The 21855-nt window shown below is 41.7% G+C and overlaps 1 pseudogene; it reads left to right on the top strand.

Moving 5' to 3' along the window:
* The first annotated feature begins 7647 nt into the window (after nucleotides 1–7647).
* On the top strand, nucleotides 7648–21303 carry LOC115501742 (annotated as a pseudogene).
* The last annotated feature ends 552 nt before the right edge of the window (nucleotides 21304–21855 follow it).

Below are 21855 nucleotides of genomic sequence, written 5' to 3'. Positions count from 1 at the left end.
TGCATTGACCATTTGCTTTACCATATGTCCTGTATCACTATAGTTTCGAGCAGCCACATTTTTAAAACTTTTTTCAGCTGCTGCACACCCAGCATGATGCCTTAAGATGCAATATGTCAGGTGAAAATGAAAAAACACATGTTTTTTCAGCACTTGGTTTCAAGTATTCTTGGTTTTCCAAAAAACACAGATTGGAGAATAAGATTTTCAAACAGAGTGACCAAAATGTAGTTTCCCGTTGTTCCCGAAGTTGCTATTAGGAGTAAGTAATGAATCAGACGGTATTAGAAGTGAACAGTATTGGTTACTTTCACAGATTAGTTGGTACTATGGAATCATGACAAATTTTTTAAAAATATCAAGCGGGGTTGTTTAGTCTGAAAAAAAGAAAGTTCAAGAGAAATAAGACAGCTATCATTTGGGAAAAGGGATAAACGGGCTTAGTGTTAGGTCAAACAAGTAAAACTCAGTTCTATGGGTAGAAATCCCAGAAAAAACATACAGCAGACCTCATTTTACTGTACCTCATTTTATTGTACTTCGTGGATATTGTGTTTTTGCAAATTGAAGGTTTGTGGCAGTCCTGTATTGAACAAGGCCATCGGCACCAATTTTCCAACAGCATCTGCTCACTTCATGTCTCTCTGTCACATTTTGGTAACGCTCACAGTACTTTAAACGTTTCGTTATTATTATACTTGCCATGGTGATCTGTGATCAGTGATTATGACTTGCTGAAGGCTTAGATGATGGTTAGCATTTTTTAACAATAAAGAATTGTTTCATTAAGGCACACACTTTTTTTTTTAAACATAATGCTATTGCACACTTAATCGACTACAGTATAGTGTAACATAACCTTTATGTGCACCGGGAAACAAAAAAATACACTTGACTCACTTCACTGTGATATGCCTTTACTGTGGTGGTCTGGAACCAAACCCACAAAATCTCCAAAGTATGACTGTAATTGGCTCCATGGAAGTAGTACTTGATAATAATTAAAGGTATCCCAGTGGCCATTACAGGTGCAGAGTGCTAAAGGAGCCAATGAGCACAGAGCATCACAGAATGGCTTGGCCAGAAACTGGGCAGCCACATGTCAGGGCTGTTTGGAAGGAAGGATAAGGGTGGCTTTGGGTATGCGACCTCTGTGGTTCCTCCCAACCTTGGGAGCGCATGTTTTCTAAATGCATCACAGAAGTCCATCCTTCAAATCTATGCTCCTTGGTCCATCATCGGTCAAAGTTCTATGTTTATAGATGCATAATCAATACTGAAGCTTCTCTGACTAATGGTGGAAACTCAACACAGCAAAGAACCTTTATATGTTAATGATATCTCTCATAAACAAAAGCTAGCTTTTGCAATTAATAGACACCATCCCTTATACAAAGCTGAGAACACTATTCAGAATATCTGAATCAAGGACGGTCAAAACGTCGAGAAGACCTGTGACCCTTAAGCGAAGGTTATCTGAGAAGGAGGATGTTGTGGCCTGATGTTTAAGGGGTCCTTCCTAACTCTAGAAGGCCAATGAATTTTCTTAAAGCAGCACAGACCCTTCAGTCCCTGGCTGTCCTACTATCCTCTGGAGCAAGGAAACTCCCTGCTTGTTAGCTGCCCGTTCAACTATGATACAGAGATGTTCGTGGGCTGCCTCAAGCCTCTCTGCTCTGTCTACAGAAGCCAGAAAAAAAAGAGTTCAGGAACCGCAGCAGCTGAACAGCTTGGCTGACCTGTACACTGAGTCCGTGATTCCAGAACAACTCTCCAAGGGAAGGGCGGAGGTGAAAGGAGGAGGATGGGGCAATAAATTAGTCATTTGGACTTCCCTACAGGGACTTCCTCTGTGTGTCTATCCTCACCTCTTTCTTCCCATACTTCAGTGGATTAATCCCAGTAATCCAACCTTTGTTGAGTGCTTATATGTGCTAAATACTTCTCTAAGGATTTTGCATGTATTATCTCGTTTAATCCCCTTTATGGATTTCTCAATCTCAACTTAATCTAGCAACTTGTAAATAAGGATTTTTATTATGTCGATTTTCAGAGCAGTAAACTGAGGTATCACTTAGCCCAAGATCACACAGTTGTAAATGGTGGAACCCACTGTTTCAACAGATAGCCTGATTTAGAAGCCTGGGCTCTTAACCGCTATCTACTCGTTGGATAGGAAAAGCAGGACATGAGCGAGAAGAGGTTATCGGAAGTTTGGCCGTATGGTTGTTGTTGTTTAAATTTGCTTCTTTTTAATGTAGTTAACTCTATCAATGTTCAATGCCTGTTTAATGATCTGGTGTTTCCCCCAGACTGTACTTCATGAGTCAGGGCTGCCCTTCTTGTTTCTCAACTATTAGTAGAGTGCTTGGCCAATGACAGGTACTTGGTCGATGTTTGCTGAATGAATGAACACAGCAGAGGAAACGTCTAAGAGGATTTTCCTAGAAAAGTCAGAGAAATAGTGTACTGAAAGCACTAGCATGCACCATATCATCTCTAATTCCTTAGGTGCTACTGTCTGACTCACGAGTCTATCACTTGGCCGCCATGTCCCCTGATTTCCATGCTACCTAGCCACCTTCCCGCAGGACACAGTGTTCTCTGAATTCAAATTTCCTCTGTCCAGTCCTGTCTCTATTAGTTGTCTCCTCCTTCTCTTACCCCTTGATTTCCTGGCCATGTCCCCTGGGCTCCGGAGGAGGCTGTTTATTTCCTGTGGTTGCTGAAACACCTCTGGAAGAGTTTGAGGGCAAGAAGATTGACAGATGCTAAGCCTGCTGGGGCAAATCAGAACTATGAGAGGTGACCAGACAGGAGATGGACAATGAGCAGGCACAGTGGGTTGCTGTGGCAGCCTTAGCAGTAATAGGTTTTGGTAAATAAACAGAAGTAAGTTCAGGAAACCTGCACAGTCTTTTCATATGCGCTGTAAGCTCAGACCACAACCACAAGTCCCTGATGGTTCTCTCTATCTGGGGTCTTACAGATGCGATATATCAGAACCGCTCTTCACTGCACCTTGAAAGACGAGTTGACGACGTTGGCCGGATCACAGTAGTGATATTTAGAATGAGAGAGATTCCCTTCTCTGAACTGGGAAGTTTTCTACACCATTCTGGAAGGAAGGAATAAGAAAGGAACTACCACTGCATGGTGGCAGGTAGATCAGGAGTTTTCACTTACAGAATTTAATTAGTCAAACAATCCAGGAAGGTAAGTATCAGCACATCTACTTTACAGATAAGAAACTAGACTCATCTCCAGACACACGGTACAGTAGCCCCTGCATTTTATACCAAGCCACATGCAAATTTTGATTTCTAAACATCTAGTATGCAGCAGGCATTGTTGTGAAAATGACTTCTGGTGACTGCCCTGGTTTGTCCCCGGCTAAAGATGAGCCAGAACATCTTAGCCACCAGACACTGACCTCTTGGAAAGGCTGTGGCCAGAGAAGGTCTGGGGAGCACTTTAAAGGTGCCATGAACTTCATCCCTTTCCCTTTAATCTGGGGATGACCAGAACTGTAGAGAAAAAAAGCCCTTTTCGCATTTCAAGAGACAGGGTCATGGAATTACAATTGGCATTTACATGAATTTTATGTATTTCTGAGCCAAGACCTTTCAGGGTCTTGGTATTCAGATTTAAGCCAAAAGATTAATTTAGCCCAGTATTTCTCAACCATGACCTCACATTTAAAAAAAAAAAAAAAAAAAAAGCTGATGCCTGGACTCCACCCCAGAAGAAATGATTCAAATTTTCTGGGGGTGGGGCCCAAGCACTGGTATTTTTTTCAAGCTCCTCAAGTGAAAGCCTCAGGTAGCCAAGGCTGAGCCACTCTTTAAAATGGCCCGAGTGCCATCTTATCTAATACAAAGAATTGAAGCTCAAGTTGACTTGAAAATTCAGGATGATCCATTTTTCTCCGTTGAATGCTGGCTCTCAGAAACCCCAAGCTGACAATAACAAGGCAACTACGATGGAGATCTTGGAACAAATGCCCAGCAGCCCGGGAAAAAGACAGGGAAAGAAAGATTATATGAACCACCACGCTAATTAGGGAAAACCAGACACTCTGGCAGAAGGCCAAGGGCGTGGCTGAATGGAGAGGGGTGGGGAACAGGAAAAATTTTAGGAAATTAGAAATTTTAATAACTTTGACCGTCAAGGGTTGCTATTGGATGCTGAATTGTTTCTAACTTATTGCAAGCCTTGAGAGCAAAAACAGATGAGGAAAGAAACTCTTGTATCACATTCTGGCTGCTTTTCATTTCTCAAGCTTAGGAACAGAAAGGAAATGAAGCCTTCCTGGGGCTCCTTTCCCCAAATCTAATTAAGGGCCCCCACAGGCTCCCTTTCTGAACACCAGGGGGAGTAAGACACATGCAGCCTCCTTCACCAGGCCTCCTGATAGAATGTGAGAAAGGACGAATTCTTGCTTATGTTTAGATCCCTTAATGGGCTCTTCCTTGTGTCTCTGCCTAAGATGACAATCTATTTGTACTCACTTAAAAGAGTAGTAACAGTCATTAAAAAGCATAAAATGGATTCTATTCTATCACCCCACGGTTTAAAGTGGTACAAAAGGAGAGGGGTTACGAGAGCAGATCCTGAGCCCAACTCCTTGGGTTTTAAATCCCAGAAACAGCACTGTGTTACCATGGGCAGTTACTTAGCCTCTCATGCCTTGGTTTCCTGTTTGTAAATGGGCATAATAATGGTAATGCACCTCATAGGATGGTTGTGTAGACTGATGGACTGAGACAGATAAAGCTGGGAACCATGACTCCCATAGAGTAAGCAGTCAATGAGTATTAGCTAATGCAATTATCAAAGGGAATACCAGGAAATTTTTATTGAATTCAAACCCTTCCATACTTCATCATTCCAAAAATTTATATTAAAAACCATACAACTCAAATAGTAGAATGGTAAAGCCAATGGAGTGCCTGACAAGAAATGATATTTTTAAGGCAGAAAGAACGAGTGCCATTTCTCACATGTAACAACTGTTACTTATTCTAGGATCTGTAATAAGAATATACAGAAAATAATGAATTACACTATCATAAAATGGCTAGTATATATGTTAAATATAAGATAGTGCGTCCCCAAAGAATGAACTAAAATGAGGCGTACCGTAAAGAAGAAAGACAATAATCTGTTAGGGATATCATTATCATAAACCTCTCCCCCAGAGGAATAAGAAATTAGGTGAAGAAAAGGAACACATGGTAATGACAACTTATATACATTTTTACTCTGGCAACAGCCAAGAAGACTCTAACAGTAGTTATTTCACTAAAATGCATGTACTTTATAATTCCACAAAATTGTTTTGATTGGAATAGACTATCCTCTATGATGCTAACATCATTTTAACAAAATGAGAGGCCAATAAGGAAGCCCGGGGTCGGTTTTCCCCCACGTGAAGACTGATGGCACATTTTCCATGGATGGAGGCCACGGAATAAACATGCTGTATCAAACATTCCTGACGATGAGGGAGAACTCCACTTGCGTATTTTTTTGTACTAGAGGCACATAACTTTTTTCCCCTGTGGATCTTCAGCGAGGCAAGGCAGTTGCCTTGGCTGTATGGAATTCAGCAAACAGAAATGCATGACCAGTGACCACACACTTGCATCTGGATGAGGTTTTGGCCGACTGTGCTTTGGGATTTTAACTCCAGCCACTAACAAGGATCCCCTTCTTTTTGACTATATAAGTCAACTCCGAGAACCGCAGGGCAGTGTGAATGTTTTCGTAGTCTTTCCAGGTCTACCAAGCACTGAGAGCGTAGGAAGCACAGACCGACTCTCTTGTCCTCTATACCTCCTGCAGTTGGAGGTACCAAAGCCTGGCAAAAAATTGGAATGATGGGAGAAGGGGCGTCTCAAAGAGTGGAGTGAAGGTCATCCTTTTCACCGTTTGGTCAGCATGGGTGGGGAAAACGGACAGAGATAGGTAAAGAATGACCCACTGGTCGAAGTATGGCCTCGGCCTGGGCTTAGATCCAGCTCCACACCTACTAACCCTGTAACTTGGGTTCAGTGGTTGAATCTCCCAAGCCTCCTTTCCTCATCTGTGAAACAGGGGTAATAACAGTCTCTTCTTTACAAGGTAAAGGAATTAAACGAGATGGTTTATAAAATACTTTATCCTATATTACACTGTATCCTTAAATCCTCGGAGACAGATACTGCTGTCCTCATTTTGCTGATGGGAAACCAAAGCTCAGAGACATTATAAACTGGCCCACAGTCACCTAGCAGGTAAGCGGAAGAAGTGAGGCATGGGTCCAGGATTACTCCAAAGTTGGTGCTTATTACCACTGTACCATGCACTCACTGGCCTGTATCACAAAATCCCAGAAAGTTAGGACTTGTGGACTCCAGACCATCTGAGCCAGCCCTTCCTTTAATAGGAGAGGAATAAAATTAAGAGCTGTTTGGTACTCAGGCCAAATTATTCCAAACTGAACCCGAGGTGGAAGCGAAGGTACTCCAGGAAATCAGTTCTTCAGACTCTTGGCCCGGCGATTTTTCCTCTGTTGGTTCATATCCCCAAGGAATAAATTGAGCAAAGAATAAATTGAGAGAAATGTTCAACTCTGACACTAAACTTACAAGAGTGTTGACTGGGATAAGGCATAGGTAGAGGGGTAAAGAAGGAGCCAGGCAGACTCTCTTTTTGTACAAAGCCTGTTAGTTAATGGGGCGCCTGTTAGTTAATGGGGCGCCTGTTAGTTTATGGTTCAGTCAGTTAAGCATCCGACTCTTGATTCTGGCTCAGGTCATGATTTCATGGTTCAGGGGATCAAGCCCTGCATGAGGGTCCTTGGGATTCTCTCTCTCCTTCTCCCTCTCTTCCTCCCTCCCTCAGAATAAATAATAAACTTAAAAAAAAGAACACAAGGTCTGTTAGTTTAGTATCTTAAAATGTTGGTAAAATGCAGTATAAAATCCAACCATTGTGAACTGCAAAAAACTTGAGATTTCCAAACCTGCTATTGTTAATTAATTATTCATTAAAGATCTGTTAGCAAACAAACAACAACGACAAAAAAACCACAACACAACAAAACAACAGGGCTTAGCCAAACCAATAATAATTAGCTTTTTCAAGTGTAAACAAAAACCTAGCTCACGAATTCCCAGTTGTTCTTTCCTGATACCGATACCAAATATACATACTCACAAATTTTCAAAGAGTAAATTAAAATAATGTGTTACTAAATGTCTCCTTTTTAAAAAAATTATTTATTTGTTCTTGACAGGGAGAATCCCAAGCAGGATCCCCGCTGTCAGCACGGAGCTCGACACAAAGCTTGAACTCATGAACCATGAGATCATAACCTAAGCTGAAATCTAGAGTCGGATGCTTAACTGACTGAGCCACCCAGGCACCCCTAAGTGCCTCCTTCTTTTCTGGCTTCAGAATTTGCACAAACCAGACCTGCAGAGCATAAAGGTTTTAGTTATTTCACTGGCCTCAATATTCCATTTGCATTGCTGCATTGGCCTGTGTATTTGAGGATGCTTTCTCCAGTGGTATGAATTTAATACTATCCGATTTAGATTGTATACCTGTAGAGGGCAGTATGCCATATTTATTTAATAGATGGATCCAGAATCTCTACTAATGGTGGTGGTAGTTGTCATCATCACCACCACCACCACCACCACCATCATCATCATTGTTCTTATCCAATTCCTGGGTTTTGATCTTAGGGAAAATATCTATTGCAAAGTCGCAAAGTAGGAAATAGGCATATAATCTTTTTTTCCTGAGTATTAATTGTGTTCATTTTTTCTGATATTATTTTGTGTAAACCCCAAAAGGCTCTTCTCCCACTTGCGCACCACAAAACTCCTTTCCTAGGTAAGAGGTTGGCATAAAGGTCTGCCATTCTGCTATAAATAATTCAGGACATTTTAACACAAAATGCAAAGACTTATCACTAACAGAGAGCTGGGGGCGGGGGAATCAAACGAAACGAAAGTTCCTCACCAAGATGGGTTTTCATTCGTACTAGCCTGTGGTCAGAAACAAACACTCCCTGTAGAATCTGTTTCTTTAAGATTCCAAAAATAAACTGATCTGTAAGTGACTTTGCTGTAATACATACAGTGAGTCAGATCAAGGAATAAGAGCCATTTATAGAATGTGAACTAAGCACTGGCCTGAGACACTCCTTCGACTCTCACCAAACAGAGAAAAGGCATTTCAGATTGGGCAGAGTTTGATCGGTAAGGCTATTCTGAAATACGAGGATTCTTTGATTATATTAGAATATGACCAGAGGCTGCTATAAGGCCAAGCAGCTTGCATGGGCAGCAGTGTCCATCCATAAGTGCACACTCAGGCCCACGCCCACTATAGATCCATCCGTGTTCACATGCATGTAGGTAGAGACCGTATTTGGTACCGAGTAACAAGCTGTCCTCCCATGCATGCTCCTATAGAGAAGCAGGTGGGAGCATTTTGACTTGCATTGCACAATGGTTTAGAGTCCATCGGTGTAACCATAAATAAGTCATTTAACATGTCTGAGCCTCGTTTTCATCTGTAAAATGGAAATGAATACAGTCCCTACCTCAGGAGACTGACGTGATGATTAAATGAAGTAATAATGCACATAAAGCACTCAGTACACGTAATAACATTTTAAGAAATGTCAGCTACGATTCTGCTCCCTTCAGCCCTGGCAGTGATAGGATGGTATGGTTTCCCACTTCTTTGGGTGCTCTTTGATTGCTAGAGCATGTCTTCATAGTCTTGTCAATAGCATGCCTTAGGAGGCATGTCTGATGGCTACAGGTTACTAAGGTTTTCTTACCCCTACTTCATGGATGGCTGACGTAATGAACATCTTTAAGGGATATATGATTGGAGGGAAGGTGTGTGTGTGTGTGTGTGTGTGTGTGTGTGTGTGTGCGCGCGTGTGTGTGCGTGTGTGTGTGTGTGTGTGTGTGTGTGTGAGAGAGAGAGAGAGAGAGAGAGAGATGAAGGGAGGGAGGGAGGGAGGGAGGGAGGGAGGAAGAGAGAATCTGTGTGTAAGAATTCATGTTGGGACATGAAATTTACCACCCTCTTCACCTGACTTTCACTCACAGGCACACGTGTCAACATTGCCTGCACACAGATCTCAAACCTGGCACACTACAAAGAGCTGCACTGCAGGGACTATGACTTCATATCATAGTGTTAATCACTGACCTCCGCCTTGGCAATAAGATCTCTTTTGGCCCTTGTACAATTAGAATCCACCGGAGACTTCCTAAACACCTACTCGATAGCGAATTGGCAGGAAACTGTTAGGAAACTGCACGCTGGTGTTTGGATGAGCCCTTTCCATTGATACGGTTTCTTTGGATTACAGGGTCTTCCTCAAGTAAAACAATAAATCAGTCATTTTCATGTTCTTTTCACCTCTGGATACATGTTGCCCTTAATACATTAAGTTGCAGTCAGAATGCATGCTGGTATGACGACACCATCCTGTCTTTCAGGTGTGGTTTCAGGGTCACAAGAACACTTGCATCTGGAAAGCTGAATTCACAGCACACCACAGACACACTCTGCTACTCAGGGGGGGTGAGATCATGGCGCTGGCATGAATTTATCACTCTTTTAAACGAATGGGGTTGAATTCAATCTACTGACCTTCATCAGGAGGCTAGTGATACACGCTGTGTAAAACAAAACAAGACAGAATAAACAAGGGAAAACCACAGCACATGCAGCTACTTTGTTCAGAAGGTGACACTGTTGAATTTGGTGTGTGAAGGTCTTGTCACATGAAAGTCTAGAAATAACTATGACCTAAGCATGGAGGTAGGAGACGACCCATTTAGAAATGAATGGACACATTCCATTGTAGCTGTATAGTGGCTAAAATCTATTTTGGGGCAAAAGGGATATTGTAGATACTTTCCTTTGTTTGTAACTATCATAACCCAAGCTTTCTGGCACTAAACATTTTTTAGTAACCCTGCATTCCAGTAATATTTTACACACCACCCGACCAGGCAAACATTATTCTACCAAAGAGGCAGGATTCCCTGTGACCCTTCTGAATCCCCAGGGCTAGCCAACCCTGGACTGCACCTCATGAATGGTCTTACTCTGGAAATCCCTCGGGGCTTCCCCAGTCTCACTACATAATTCCAAGGCCACTCAGTTCTGGAGGCCCTCGGAAGATACTGCCATATTAGGCACAGGGAAATGTTCATGTCATTCTGAAATTATTTTGGAAGTAGAGATTTAACATAACTTTTTGAATTAGCATTCAACTCCAAATTTGGGACTAAGTTTTGGTGGAATTCATTTTAGGGACTTCTCGTTGGTTTTGAAAACTGTTAATGGCAGCAAGCACTCTTTCATGTTCAATACCAACTGGATCCTAGGCTGTGTTCTGTTTTTTATTTGCTTCTCCCTTTGGTAATAGCATTTCTATGGCAGGGGGCATGGCAATATATGCAAACACTTCCAAACTCTAAAGTGATTGGCTGGATAGGCTTATTATTGAATTCAGGTCAATCTGTGGCCCCCTTTCCCTTCATGAGGATGGCTCTGGATGCCAATAAGAGGGTCAAAAATGAGAAAAGCCTAGGGCTAAGTATGGAAAAGTAAATAGGCATTGTCTGAATATTTGCTTCCTAGTATCTCTATAAGGCCAAATAACAACTTTTATCTAGAAATGTTACACTATGAACAACTTTATCACTTAAGAAGATTCTTTCCAGAGACAATGATGATCTTTCATTAGGCACCAAGCCTGTGTGAAGATCTGGAGACACCAAGACATGGCCCTGGAGGGTGTCCTTTTTCACAGGAAAAGCAGACTCTATAATGTTCCCTTTAGTTGAGAGTTCTCTTGTAGCACTAGTCACTGAGATGCTCGTTATAAATGGGAACACCTCTTCCAAGTGGATTTACTTATTGAAGAAATAAAAGGAATCCCTTACAATGCAGCTTTTCTCATCAGATGACTCCCAAACAAAGACTCCAACAAGATCAGCACAGAGGGCTCTGGGATAGTTCTTTTCTGGCATTTCCAAAGAGTAGTTTCATTCCATTTCTGCTATCTCAATAATAGAGAATAAATCAGAGACTTGGCATTGACTATTCCATTGAGCTATTAATTTTTAAGTCTTTTGCTGATTGGGTTCCAACTATACGTTTGATGGAGACAACCTTTTATTTATTGTTTAAATCAAACAATAATTTAAGCAAACCCATCAGTTTAAGATGTTATATCAAAATCTGTTTGCTATTAAGATTTAGTTTAAGATGGAGGCTTACCGGAGATCCAAGTCTGAGGTTTAATGAGAATATCTTATCCTACAATTGATATTGGAAGACCAACTATTTGGGTACTTCCCTAGTAAGGTACCGGGGTCCTGTTATTGATAAATTTGCACAAAATAATGTACCATGTTAATGCCTTTTGTCTTCCTAATTATTTCTTTTGTTTAACCTCTTATTTAAACATTATCAAAAGGTCACTAGCCAATGGTGCGTCTAATTTAAAAATGTACTATTAGGCTTATGTCACATCAGACTTAAGAAATGACCAATTCTGCGAGGATGATACGTATAACCACATTGGAACATATTTTTTTTCCTTATATTTAGAATCAGGGTCAGACCTTCCCAATTTTCAGAACTATTTAAATTTTTTTTATTGTTGTACGAACATTTCACATGAAATCTACCTTCTTAATACACCTTCAAGTGTACTACTATACTCTATTACGCATTATTATATTATTATTACTTCTCATTACATTATTGTAGACTATAGGTACGATATACAACAGTTCTCTAGAGCTCATTCATTCATCTTGTTTAACTGACAATTTATGCTCATTGATTAATAATTCCCCTTTTCTCCCCCCCCCCAAGTCCACTTTTTAATGTTATGAATGTGACCATTTTAAATACCTCATGTAAGTAGAATCAGCAGTATTTTCTTCCTTTGACTGGCTTTTTTCACCTAGCATAATGTTTTCATGGCCAAGAAGTATATGAAAAAAAAAAAAAAGCTCAATGTCATTAACCATCAAGGAAATGCGAAGCCGAACCACAACAAGCTATCACCTCACACCTGTCATGATGGTTATTATCAAAAACAAAAACAAAAACAAAAAAACAAAATAAAACAAAAAACAAAAACAAAAGACAAAAACCAGAAAGCAAGTGTTGGAAAAGCTGTGGAGAGATAGGAACCCTTGAACATTGTCAGTGGGAATGCAAAATGGTGCAGCTACTATAGAAAATAGTACTAAGTTTCCTCAAAAAAAAAAAAAATAGAATTACTCTATGATTCAGGAATCCCACTTCTGGGTATTTGTTCAAAAGGATGGAAGTCAGAATCTCAAAGAGATATATTAGGACTCTTATGTTCATTGTAGTACTATTCCCAGTAGCAAGGATGTGGAAACAACCTAAATGTCCATGGAGAGATGAATGGATAAAGAAAATGTGGTATTCAATGGAATACTACTCAACCTTAAAAAAAGAAGTTAATTCTGCGCTCTGCAACAACCGAGCCATGTTCTTTTCAGAAAAGAACATGAGCACCGACCATGCTAAATGCTTCGAACACCTTATTTCATTTAATCCTCATAAACACCTATAAAGGTAATTAATATTACGTGCCCATTTTCCAGGTGAGAAAACAAGGCTAAGAGCAACTCACTCAGCTGCCTAGGGTCTCAGAGCAGTAAGTGGTAGAGCCAGGACTCATGCCGATCTCTCCTGATCGTAGGGAAATTCTGCTTGTCTCTGAAGCCTACCTTCTTCACTACCACACAATATCACTTCCATCCAACAAAATTTAATCTCCTCAAGTGCAAATCTCTGCAAATATAAAGTTATCAAAAAGGTAACTTATTCTGAATTTTCTAGAAAAAGCTATGAGAGGATTGCAAAAAATTGTTTCTCTTATCTATACCAATGAACTATATCCCTAGCTCAAACTATAAGGGATGAACTACTGTGCCATTTTAGAAGTTATTGTTTTTACTATCTTCATTAAATCAAGCCCATTTTATTGTAATGTGCCTAAATTGTGCAGAAGTTTACAAGCTGCTCTCAAATCTCATTTTTTAAAAAGTCTCCTGCACTGAGGCACGAGATGAGCTCTGAGAAAAGTAATCACTTGCTAGAAACTGTAAGGGATAATACCCATTGCATTTGTATGATGTTCTACAGATAACACTGATTTTTATAATTTTTTTACACGAGATAGGCAGAAGAGTCATTATTTGATACAGTGGAGGCTCAGGAGGGGTACAACAAGTAGCCCAACATCACAACTTTTAGCACGTGACCACAATCCACGTCTTCTAGCACGGTGCTCACTGCTGCTTCCCCATGAGCCTCTGCTCCCCATAAAACCTGGAAAAGCCCTCTGTCCCCAAGGTTTGCTTACCTGCCATCCTGGAGGAACAGAGGTGGGATTAGACGTGTGGTTTTCTTACTGAAGAGGATAGTGTATGTCTCAATGTAGAATGACAGGGAGAATAAATAGGCACCAAACAATTTTCTCCTTAACAGCTTTCTTGAAATCCACGCAGTATAGTAGGCCAATGAGTGAGAAGGCATTTGTCCAGCAGAAATATTTGCCATTGGGGAACGTTCCCTGTGATATCCAGGCGTCCTCTCGGCTGGGTAAATGGTAAATTTGAACAATACTTCTCTTCCAGACCTGGGTCATCTAGTGCAACTTTGGAGCCATGCTGGCTGAATTCAGATCTCACATCTACAATTTACTAGCTGTGGGCCTTTAAGCAAGTTATATAACTTCTCTGTGCCTGTCTTCTAAAGGGGGACACGAATGGTCTACCTCAGGGCTTCTGTGAGATGCATGTAAAGTGCCAGGATGGGACTTGGCAGTGTGCTCAACGAGAGCAGTATTTTTATTATCTGAAAAACAAGCCCCTCAATATCTTTCTGTATAAAGTAAGAATAATGAAAAACCATGTAACAAGAATCAAAACAGATCCCGTCCTTGAAAGTTCTTTGTCAGTCATAAAATGCTCTGTGCGTCTAGAGAATGCCTGCTATTGTCTTGAAGAGAAAGGTGCAATGTCTGAGCTCCACCCACCTTCCTGTGGCATCAAATTGAGAAAATCACGAATATTCTAATCTCCAGGCCAACCCCGTTGGGAGCTTGTTAGGCAGGTGTCTGGCCAAGGGTAGTGCTTACCCGAGGCCCGGGTGGGCCTGCATGTCCCAAGGGAAGGCTCACGATGACAGCAGTTTGACATGACATGCTATTTCGGGCAAGATCAGGAGGACTGCAGTTGATACAAATGAGGGGACACTTTTAAAATATCTCATCCTTTTTGTTCAGCGTCACGGTCTCACCCAGTGACACACACGTGGACTCCAAGCCCTAACGTCTTTAAGGAAGATGGGATGCCAAGGAGGCACGGTTGTTCTCCGTGCCCTTTCCTGTCTTACTGCGTGTGCCCTGCTTCTCCTCTCCCTGCCGGCTTCTACCCAGTTTCCCAAGTTCGCCTTCAGTGCCCATCTCCTTCACTAAGTTGCCTCTCAATCCTCCCTCTAGAACTAATCTCTTCCTACTGTGTCCTCATAAAACTTTCATTTGTGCACCTTTAATGCCGTGCTGTCCAAGTTCGCCTTGTTTCGTAATGAGTTGTGCAAACTGCCTCTGCCCCACTGGCTTGTAAGGAACTGCTTCTTGCCATCTCTGTGTCACGGTGACACCTACGCCGCATGCTGCTCAAATGAGCCACTCAATAAATATTCATCAAGTGAAAAAATAAATATTTGTTGGTGATAATTAAACTGAATGAGAGAACTTCATGGCCTCCAAGAGAGACTCTGCATCTTTTAATGGAGCATTGCTCTCTTCTCCTCCTATCACTCTGAAGGCTGTTTCATAACATTTCCTGCCAGGAACAGCTTCTATTAAATGATTAAGTGCCAGGGGAGCAGCGGCACCTTCTGTGATTAAGTACTGGGTCAAACAGTGATGAAGGGAAGCCCTCATTTGCTCCTCGTTTCTGAGGCGAGTGCTTTTGACTCTATTTTCGTTCTGCTTCTGCCATAAGCCAGCGTGATCCCAGTGGTGGGTTTGCTTTCCTTCCCCTGAGTATCCCCTCCACCTGGGCCACTTCTACAACCCATCCTATGTGGAATATAAGGCACATCAATGAGAAACCAGAGTCCATATTTCTAATTTGGAACCTGGGACTGTGCTGTCAGTAGACTTCATGCATGCTTCTAACCTGCATGCATTCAGTAGTTGTACGGGCGAAAGCAGAAGGTGGAGGAAACATTTAGAGGTGGGATCACTGATTGCATCTCCTCTACAACTTGAGATCCACATTATCATCTAAGCAACTAATGAGAGTTCTCCAGATGTTCTTCTAAATTGCCTTTCCTTCTCGGGGATGTTATTAAATATCCCCTATGCTGGCTCTGCATAGCAAAGACACTTTCCACGGGGAAAATTCCAAATTGAGCTCTCAAGTACGTGGAATCATTCTTTCCATGGGGAAAATTCCAAATTTGGCTCCCGCTTACATGGAATCATTCTTATGGATGATTTTAGTAGACTTCCAAGCGTCCCAGCATCCTTTTCTCAGCTCCCTGAAATTCAGGCTAAAGTTTCAGGAATGGTACTTCCAGGAGATTCCAAAATGATAACTGTGCACAATACCTACTCTCAAGCTTTAGACTTTATAGGGGCTTGGATAGCATAAACACTTGTTTAAAGAATAAATGCATAAGCTAATGAATTAATGAATGAACACATCAGATAATGCCTTGTTAGAGACAACGTTTTAGTTCTTCATGGTCATTTGATTCCTAAACACCCTGACATGGACGTACATTATTTTTTATCCTAAATTAAAAATCATAAAATGCTTCACCTGAAAGAGACTTTAGTGTAGACTCTTGATACACAATTCTTGAAAGTCGTGGCCTGATTTGTTCAAATGCCCTTAGAAAAAATCTACTTCTCTGACTGACATGTAGGTAAGGGCCTGGAGACCACCAGCTCTGAGGAATCAATTATAAGGTTTGCCCAACATCATACAGATCTCAGAGGTAGAACCAAGACTGCTGAGACACCAGCCTGGTGTCTTCACCTACACGATACCTCCCCTTATGAGTTAAGAGTTGTTTATGGGGACTTATTAGGTAAAAGGACATCTCTCTGACACTAAAATTAATAGGACACAGGCTTTAAGAAGTTTTGAACCAGACTTGAGGGTAGGCACAGATTTGAGGGTAGGTTCTCTTTATGGAAATATTCTAGCTAATAAATGAAGAAGGAATGATAGAATTAGACTTCACCATTTTGCAATCCCTAGAGAAATAATGGGTCCAGGCACGGACTCTCAATCTCTGACAATACCCCAAAGACACACAGAGAATTGGTACCTCCTGACAGAAGTACTCCACATTGGCCATGAATTACCCTTGCCAAAAAAAAAAAAAAAAAAAATTGAGCTTGACTCTAAGGCAAGTCTAAAAAGCCAGAAATTACCAACTTACAAGAAATACAAGAAAAAAAAACTTGTTAAACTGACACCATGAAAGTGGAATCAACAATATTCAGAGTGTACAAAGTCTACAGGCTCTCCAGCAAGTCAGTTGCAAGGAAGATCAAGAAGAGGGAGACGTGGATCTGTGATTTAAAAGTGTGTCAGGAGACATGTCAACCAGTTTCAATGTATGGACCTTATTCCAGTTCTGATGAAAATAAAGGGCACTTTTTCTCTAAGAAAACACCAAATGGTGGAAATACACCAGTGCTGCTGGGGCCTTGGAGTAGGAGGCAGTGGCAGCCTGACCCAGATGATAGAGCTTGAAGAAGCAACACGAAGTTAGGTCACCTGGTCAAGAGCCTTAAGATCAAATCCCTAGGGGATATCTCTCTTTCTTCTTGCCCATCAAGGAGTCATAAATCACTGACTTTTTCCTGGGGATGTGCCTCAAGGATAAGGTTTTGAACACAAGGATAAGGATAAGCCTTGGATAAGGCCATACAAGAGCAGATGTGCATTGCTCAGTGGACCAAGTTCAAGGCATTTGTCCCCATCTGGGACTATATGGCCATGTTGGTCTGGCCGTTAAGGGCTCCAAGGAGGTAGCCGCTGCTGTGCTTGGGGCCATCACCTCGGCCAACTGTCCCCATGTGATAAGGCTACTAGAGGAATGAGACAGGCAAGTCCCACACTGTCCCTGAAAGGTGCCTGCCTCCACGCTGAGAGCCTCATCCTACCCCCAGAGTCACCAGCATCATCTCTGCCTCTGTGCCCAAGAAGCTGCTGCTAATGGCCAGTATGGATGACTGTCACACCTTAGCCAGGGGCCGCACTGCCACCCTTGGCGACTATGCCAAGGCCATCTTTGATGCCATATCCAAGACCTACAGCTACTTCACCCCTGACTTCTGGAAAAAGTCTGTGTTCATCAAATCTCCCTACCGGGAATTCAATGACCTACAGAATCACACTGGAGGCTTCCCGCAGAGGACCCAGGCCGCAGCTGTGGCTACCTCTGTAGTGGTTTTATACAAAAACAAACAAACAAACAAACAAACAAATAAACAAATAAAAATAAAGGGCAAAAATCTATGAGACAATCAAGGAAATTTGAAAGATATCTTAAAATACTAAGAAACCATGGGTAACTTTTTAGGTGAAAAAATGGTATTGTGTTTACTCTTCTTTAAAGAATACACACTTTTTATACTTACATGCTGAACTGCTTAGGGATAAAATGCTATGATATCTGAAATATGCTTCGTGCTGGATGTGGGCAGAGACACCAACGAAACATGACTGGCAGTGAGTCAAGAACTGTTTAAGTAGAGCAACAGGTCTGTGGGGTCATTATCCTCATCTTTGTACTTACAACAGGCTTGAAATTTTCCATAATAAAGAAATTTCAAAGGTGTTTTGTTCAGAATTATAACAGAAAGATGGTTTTGCTCAGTTGTTAAAAGAAAAACAAACCCGAAAGGCAAGAAGGAATTTCACAGGAAGTTAAGAAGCTTTTGGAAATACAGGGAACCTTCATTATGAGTGGGGCATGAAGAATCTCTCAGAAGGGCTAATAGGAATATCCAATCTGTTTTTATTGAAGCTAGACTAGACAAGGACAGGGGACCTGCTGGTGGTGAAGGTGGTATCTCAAGGGAAAAGTATGGTTTCACTGACTTAGTCTCAGGTTCACTACATTATGAGTGACAACAGTAAGCCTGGCCTCTGTATGCTTTAACTAACTCAAAACAGGACAGCGTGAAACCATGTATTTTGTCATGTAATTAAAAGATCATTCCATAACCGCAAGATCAAAACCCAAATGGAGGGCACCAATGCCTGCCATCTTGAGTGAGCTTTAAAATACCATTGTCCTTACCACCATGATAGAGCTTTCCTAAAGCAAATCCAAATGCTTCAGGCTGACAAGAAGCCTCTCCAGATTACAAGTTGCCCCTGAAAGGATGCACTGGCTTGCACTTTTAAAAGGTCACCTGTGACACTAAACCACCCCAAGACCATTTGGAAATTACTGCTGGGGTCATTTACTAAAACTGGTATTTGACAACCTAAAAAAATAAATATTCCCACAAATGGCTAAGGTGCTTATGCACACACTTGATGGCAAGGTCTTGTCCGAATGTCATGAAATCAAACATGTCATCAAATATGACAATTTCCTAAAGGGACCCAAGGCAGGTAATGACCAATAATCAACGGGTCAAATGAAAGCACATGGAGGGATCCCAAAGTTTACCTCTGATTTCGTCCTTCAAAAACCCAAGCCGATGCAGTAATCATTTTCCATTCAGTTCACATAAAGTCAAAATGATCTTTTATTCTGAAAGTAGTGACGATGATTTGACACCTATGAGTCATAAGTGGCCCTTTGTGAAGGGCCCCGTGACAATGCGTTAGTTCATATTGAAACCTCAGTGTGCCTCATACACTGTTCCCATCAGTCTCCATTCTTCATTGCTTCCAGGATGGCATTCTAGGCCCTGGCTTAGTGAGTGTCCTCATTTTCAAACCCAATATATTGCAACAAACCTTAAAAATTCTTAGGCAGTCACACATTTACAATGAGATTTTTCTAAAGGGGAAACACATATATTTAGTTACTTGGCCAAATTGAGAAAAACGCTCAAAATGTTGGAATAGTGGGGCTCTCATTATTTCATTACTGCTTTGCTAAGGCATAGAAGTAGAGACAGTTTCCTTTGTCATCCCAGCGAGTGGTACACATTTACCAATCACGATGCTCTGCAATGAATGTCTAATAAGATACACTGGTCCTCAGGGTAATTCCAAATTCCTGCAGAGAAAGAGTTTGGCTTCTTCTCCTTTAATGGTTGCATTTGGGGGATGAACTAAAACGGTCAACATTTTCAATACATCTTTGAGAAGGGTTAAGCACAAAAATCCCGTTAAACAATAATGGGATTTGTGTATGAAACATTACACTCTTTGAACGTTTTTGAGAAAGTTACTCTCCCCTTTCCCCTCCGACTAATAACAATTCAACATTATTTAACATAATCCTACTGACAGGTAATTTCTGACACAAAATTTATTACTGGCTAGCCCTTTGAGGGCGTGTTTCACTATTAATGTTTCCTTTTAAAAGCTATAGCATACATTAGATTCTCATACAGAGTTCCCCCATGTTTTCCTTGGAAACCCCTACTTTCTGTGGTATTTTACATTGCCCAAGTCTGCTTTAACTCTGTATCCTTAACACGCACACACCATGCGCGCGCACACACACACACACACACACACACACACACACACAGAGTCCAGGTATACACTTAACATCGAAGCAAGGTGTTCTACCGTTATTAGGTTTACTTACAACTGAATAAGCAACATTATTACAGCACATACTTAAGAAGTTTCTCCTGTACTTGAGCATACGATTGAGTGAGCTAGAATTTAATGTGATCACGCCTGGAAATAAGAGCTGCAGGCTGTGCTTATTATCCATATAGGGCCACCGAGACCCTACAAGCAGGTACCCTAATTGGTGCTTTCAGTCTTTCACGATGCAGGACATATAAGACTTTTCAGAGCACACTTTTGATTCTGACTCATTCAGAGAAATGATTTTTATCTGGTGAGTCAGCATGAGGCAGGTATTTCGCTACCTGTGCTAACCATACAAGGGCATTGCTACCTGGAGGGTTAGGTCATCTGCCCCCAGGAGGAAACACACACCATCTCTGCTTTTTCTGGAACTGCTTTACTGGCATCATGAGCTCATAGGCCGGAGTTGACTATGTGGTGTCCTTCCTTTGAAAGGGAAGCATTATCTAAATGGCTCGCTGGCTGGCAAAGCAGCCAGGGGACAAGTGAAAGGAATACTCATTTGTTCATTCACAAATTATTTACTTATTCATTTGTTATTTCAGGGAGGTCATGTTTATTGAGCTATAATTTACAGATAGTAAAATTCACCCTTTTTAACATGCAGTTCTATGGGATTTGACAAATGCAGACAGTCATAAAATATCACTACAATCAGAACAGTTTCATCACCTCAAAAAGTTCCCTCGCCCCCTTTGTAGTTAACCCCTCTCCCACCCACCACGTGTATTTTAAAATAATACTCAGATAACTTACTACAGAGGCATGAATTCACCTGCAGGTCCATTCATGGTCATCCTTATACTTATTCTTAACATAGTGGCAGGATTTACTGGTAGTGAGATTCAGAGACCCTCAATAGCACTGGAAGATCAAGAACATTTGGGGGAGACCTGTTGCCTCACATGTACCCTAATGGATAACCTGTTTCTGTAGAGAACACATGCGGGATAATGCCCCTATGTAAATTCTTAGCCCCCCAGCTCTTCCCCTAACTTTAACTGAAGACCAAGTTCCCCTCGGCTTCTCTCCTCGACCAAATGCTAACTGAGAAAAGCTGGGGCACACACACTCTCTCCCTGACCTTGGCTCCTACCTCTCTCCCCACAGACACACACGTATACGATTCTCTCTCTTTTACACATACACACATGCATGCATACACGTGTGCCTGTGCGCGCGCGCACACACACACACACACACACACACACACACACACGGGAAACAAAGGTAACACAAAAACTGCCAAGACAGTCTGTCCTCCAAGGTGGTCATTAAACCTCTAAGGCCACGACTAGACCTTCCAGGCCCAGAAGCCCGGGATGAAAATCCCCCATCCCGAGAAGTTGGAACTGATCCGAGGTCCCTGCACATTAGGGAAGAGTTAAATTCCTAGGTTACTGGGCCATTAGCAGCTCAGCCATCCATTTTTCATTTGAAGGAACCTTTTTAAAGGTTGAATTCTTATCTTCGGGAGGCCTGTAAATGCAGTTCTTGTGTTTTCATTGGGTTTATTTAGCCTGGGGGATTTAGGTCCCTCTGTTTAGGCAGTAAATTTTCCCCTTTGTGTGAATGTATGTGGTTAATATACTTAAAAATCCATCAGGCAAGGCTAACAAAAATGCAGCCGCCTTTACACAGCAGTTTTTGGCAAGGATAGAGTCACTCAGGATGGCGGTGCGGTGCTTATAATTGAATTGTGGTCACTAAGCCGAATGCTATCAACTTCTGTAAAAACCCAAAGCCAGATACCCCTGAGCGCGCCTTTCACCACCTTCCCTCCGGCTCCTTCCCCTTGCTGCCAGCTCCCCCCACTTACCCGGCTGGCAGAGTGGGACACAGAAAGAAACCCAAGACAAACCACCAGCAGCCACGGCTACAGCCTTTACACATGTGCCACGGAAGAGTGGGTGCAGGATCTGAAAAGACACGCGAAGACCCTAGGACA

The sequence above is a fragment of the Lynx canadensis genome, chromosome A2 (assembly GCF_007474595.2).
Source record: "Lynx canadensis isolate LIC74 chromosome A2, mLynCan4.pri.v2, whole genome shotgun sequence".
In the NCBI taxonomy this organism is placed as follows: Eukaryota; Metazoa; Chordata; class Mammalia; order Carnivora; family Felidae; genus Lynx; species Lynx canadensis.
Note: the sequence above shows the minus strand (reverse complement) of the source record. Positions and strands in the feature narration are given on the sequence as shown.